This window comes from Mirounga angustirostris, unplaced genomic scaffold (genome assembly GCF_029215605.1).
Source record: "Mirounga angustirostris isolate CCGP_5_RB_7025 unplaced genomic scaffold, mMirAng1.0.hap1 SCAF_10, whole genome shotgun sequence".
In the NCBI taxonomy this organism is placed as follows: domain Eukaryota; kingdom Metazoa; phylum Chordata; class Mammalia; order Carnivora; family Phocidae; genus Mirounga; species Mirounga angustirostris.
The window spans coordinates 67,667,194-67,672,213 of NW_026991718.1; the positions used below are offsets into that span (position 1 = coordinate 67,667,194).

Sequence of the window (5,020 nt, forward strand, 5' to 3'; positions counted from 1 at the left end):
CCCTTCCAGGAAGTTGTTTCCTATCTTTGTAACAAAGTTACACTGTTACACCACACTCTGAATTTTTCCTGGGATTTACCCAACTTCCTAAATATGTTTTTCAATTGCATTTGTTAAAGTTCACTTTGTGCTGTAACTTCTGTGAATTTTGACAAATGGATACTGTCTTGTATCCACCATTACAATGTCATACAGAACAGCTTCACCACACTAAGAAATCCATTGTGCTTGATGTAGCCAACTCTCATGCCCTTCCTTTGAACTCCTAGCACTACAGATCCTTTTTACTCTATAGCTTTGCCTTTTCTGGAATGTCATATATTTGTAAACATACAGTATGTACCCTTTTACATATTGACTTCTTTCACTTAACAATATGCAGTTTAGGTTCCATGTCATTTTGTGCATTGAAAGCTGATTTCTCCTTGCTGCTGAAAAATTATCCATTGTATGGTTATACCACAGTTTATCCATCCACCTATTGATAGCTGGGTTCCTCCCAGTTTTTTGATTTTGATTTTGATTTTTTTGGCTTCCTCCCAGGTTTTGACTCATAAATAAAGCAGTTACAAGTTGCAGGGTTTTGAGTGGACATTTTAGGTCAGTTCAAATATCTGAAAGTATGATTGCTGGATCATACAGAAAGACTGTTTGTGGCCATACATTTTGCATTCCAAGAGCAATGAATGAGAGTTTGTCTTGTTCTACATCCTCACCAGCAATTGGTATCATCAGAGTTTTTTAGATTTTTACTATCCCAATAGGTGTGTGATGGTACCTCATTGGTGTATAATATGAAGTTCCCTAATTATAAATGATGTTGAGCTTCATTTGTCATATGTGTATTTGCCATCTGTATACCTTCTTTGGTGAGGTGTCTGTTTAGATCTTGCCCAATTTTTAAATTAAATTGTCTATTTTCTTATTGTTTAGTTTTAAGAGTTCTTTGCATATTTTGGATACCAGTCCTATATCTGATATGTGTTTGGCAAATATCCTTTTCTCAGTTGATAGCTTATATTGCCGTTTTCTTAACTGTCTTTTTCAGAGAAGTTACTATTTTAATGAAGCCCAGCTTAACAATTTTTTCCTTCACGGATCATGCTTTTTGTCTTTTATCAAAAAACTTACTGCCACACAGTGAGATAACATTTCACATGCACTAAGTGACTATAACAATAATATTAGGGAAAAAATGGGAAATGGCAGATGTAAATGGTACAGCCACTGTGGAAACACTTTGTCCACTTCTCAAAAAGTGAGAATTTCATACGACCTACCAATTTCACTTATAAGTATAAACTCAAAAGAATTGAAAAGAGGTACTCAAACAAATACTTATATGTAAATGTTCATGGTAACACTATTTACAATCTCTATCAACAGATGAATGGATAAATGAAATTTGGTATATCCACACAATGGAATATTACTCAGTACTAAAAAAAAAAAATGAAGTACTAATACATGCTGCAATATGGATGATTCAAGAAAACATCATGGTGGGTGAAAGAAGCCAAACACAAAAGGTCACATATTGTATAATTCCATTTATATAAAATATCCTGGATAGGTAAATCAGTAGAAACAGAAAGCAAATTAGTGATTACAGGTGAATAGAGAGGGACAGCTTAATGTGTACAGGATTTCCTTTGGGGTGATGAAAATATTTTGGAACTAGATAGAGATGAAGGTTGCACAACATTGTGAAGGTACTAGAGCTGTACACTATAAAATGGTTAATTTTATGTCATTTGAATTTTGCCTCAGAGAAAATAAAGGGAAAAACAAAAAACAAAAAAACCTCATTGCCCAACCCATGGTCACCTAGTTATTCTCTTATGTTTTCTTTTATAAATTTTCGTTTTGCCCATTTTTATTTAGTGAGTCTTAAGTTAAAAGATATATATATATTTTAAAGGGATTTGTTCATTTTAGAGAGAGAGAGAGAGTAGGGGGAGGGGCAGTGGGAGAGGGAGAGGGAGAAAAACAGACTCCCTGATGAGCACAGAGCCTGACATGGGGCTCTATCTCAAGACCCTGAGATCATGATCTGAGCCAAAATCAAGAGCAGGACACTTAACTGACTAAGCCACTCAGGTGCTCCTAAATTAAAAGATATTTTAAATGATAATTAATGTTTTAATTTACATATATTTTAAAATATATTTTTGTAGTTATCTAATAATGTAATTTTGTAAATTCTTTTAAAATTTTTAATATTTACTGCACTTAAAATTTAGTAAAACATTTTGTGTATATTGATTTCCTTTTTCTATCTCCTTTCTTTATTCTCATATATCTGTGTTTGGTTTTATAATAACTAATTTCTATTTTTTTTTTTGTTAAAAGATGCACTTATGGGGCAATATGGAATAAAAGCAAGAAACTAGTTAACATACAGTGCCTGATATAAATTAAAATATATAGAAATGAAAGTTTTCTTGATTGCCATAATGAAAGACAAGTTCATTTAATACTTGTTGATAAAAAAAAGTTACAAAAAAGGGGCGCCTGGGTGGCTCAGTCGTTAAGCGTCTGCCTTCGGCTCAGGTCATGATCCCAGGGTCCTGGGATGGAGACCCGCATCGGGCTCCCTGCACCGCGGGAAGCCTGCTTCTCCCTCTCCCACTCCCCCTGCTTGTGTTCCCTCTCTCGCTGTCTCTCTCTCTGTCAAATAAATAAAATCTTTAAAAAAAAAATAAAAATAAATAAAAATAAAAGTTACAAAAAAAAGTCTTACATAATTTTTATATCTACCTAATTACTGGACTGTATTACAAGCATGTAAAATTCAAATTCGAATAAGTTACACAGAAAATTATTTTTTAAAATTTTTGTGAAAGTCAAACCAATTCAAAATCATATTTTTCTAGCTTGATTGTTCTCTCCAAAACAGAAAAAAAACTATAAATATGCAATGCATGTTCAGAGGGATCAAACCAGAGTATACATTTTACTTTACATTGAAACCTGGAAATTAACACTAAGACGTTGAAGCTCTCCACAATGTGGTATTAATAAACCATTGTGGCCGCCGCCGCAGCTGCTGGAGCCGCGATGCCTAAAGGAGGGAGAAAAGGAGGCCACAAAGGCCGGGCAAGGCAGTACACAAGCCCTAAGGAGATCGACGCATAGCTCCAGGCTGAGAAGCACAAGGCCAGGGAAGAAGAGGAACAAGGAGAAGAAGGTGGAGAGGGGGCTGCAGGTGACCCCAAAAAGGAGAAGAAATCCCTAGACTCAGACGAGAGTGAAGATGAAGAAGACGATTACAAGCAAAAGCGCAAAGGCATGGAGGGGCTCGACATCGAGAACCCTAACCGGGTGGCACAGACAACCAAAAAGGTTACACGACTGTACCCGGATGGGCCCGAGGAGCTTTCAAGGAGAGAACGAGAAGAAATCGAGAGAAGCAGAAAGCAAAAGAGCGTTACATGAAAATGCATTTAGCTGGGAAGATAGAGCAAGCCAAAGCTGAGCTTGCCCGGCTGGCGATCACCCGGAACCAGCGGGAAGAGGCTGCCAGGAAGAAAGAAGAGAGCAAAGTAAAGATGATGCGACTTTGTCGGGAAAACGGATGCAGTCGCTGTCCCTGAATAAGTAGCACGGCCTGCGGGAGGAGGCACCAGGGATCCGGCCGCGCCGCCAGCCCCTCTGCCGCGTCTCCCTGCCCGGTCCTGGCGCGGCCGCAGCAGCCCCTCACGGCAAGGAGCCCCCGCAGCCTGGGGCCTCCTCTTCATCGTGGCACAGAAATCGTTTGGGCGGATGGTGGGGAGGGCTGGAGGGAAGGGGGGGCTGCTATCTTTGAGACAGAGAGATGCGGGACAGCATCTCATATGTAACCATTCGAATGTTTCTGCTGTTTTTAGAATTCAGAACTCTTGTTGGGGGTGCCTTGAAGGTGGGGTAAGAAGATGTGTCCCGTAGGTTGCACGGTAGGGGCTGATTGTGTGTGTGGGGTTAGCTGCTGACAAGTTTACAACAAACAGCCCGGTCTGTGTTGCCTGGGTGTTCACTCAGAGGGGCTGTCGTCTGGAAGCCCATGCCCCCAGGTCTCTTTCTGGCCAGCGCTAGGGCCCATTCTTAACCCTCCCCACTGAACATTTCAAGAAACCTGTTTTACTGTGCAGCGCCCAGGAAAAACACACTCTACAAGTCCAACTTGTATATTTGGCAGATTAAACTTGACATTATCGTAATCTTTGAAAAATAAATAAATAAATAAATAAATAATAAACCATTATAAATTAGTTTTAATATTTATTATCCTTTAGCCACATTTTTTCATCTTTAATATAAATCCTTGAATTGTCTAAAATGTTTTATTCCCTGGACAAATAACTACATTTATTAAATTTTAAAAGCAAGCAACCAGAATAGAAGTGACTAAAAACAAAGAGCATGAAGACATTAGTGATATCAACAGAGGGACCTTCTATATTGCATTCTAGCTAGACTGGCAGCTCTTCACTAGAATGCAACAGCTAGTTCCTTGGATGACTTATATGTTCCACTGAATATTTTATATAACATCAGGCTATTTAGGGTATTAGTATATTTGATTTGATGCCTATCAAATTTTCAGAAGTCATGGAGATGTTAATTTAGTTAATTAAAATAATACGTGATTGGTTATAGAAGAAGAATACAATGTTCTACAGGAGGTTGTTTCATCATGTATAGAGAATAAAACATTGATGTTTTATATATCATACATCATACATTTATCCATCATACATAAAATAAGGATAATTTTATTATGAATGAATACGAATGGATACAGTAGTTTCAATAATAGGAATCATTGCATCTAGCTGTATCTGAAATCCTTAGAAATATAATCTCAGGATACCTTCGATTTTTCAGACTTATTTTTCTATGTAAAGTTGCTTATTTGAAGCACTGGCTGACATGTTGGGCCTCATTAGAGCCTCATGTACCTCCTTTACTGATTCTGTACCATGTTGCCCTTGGCACAAATCATACTGCATGACCCAGGAAACACCTGAGTTTTTCTTGC

The 5,020-nt window shown here is 37.9% G+C and overlaps 1 pseudogene; it reads left to right on the plus strand.

Annotated features, from left to right (window-relative positions):
• Positions 1 to 3,039: 3,039 nt before the first annotated feature.
• LOC123850512 (28 kDa heat- and acid-stable phosphoprotein-like) lies at positions 3,040 to 3,604 on the plus strand (annotated as a pseudogene).
• Positions 3,605 to 5,020: the final 1,416 nt, after the last annotated feature.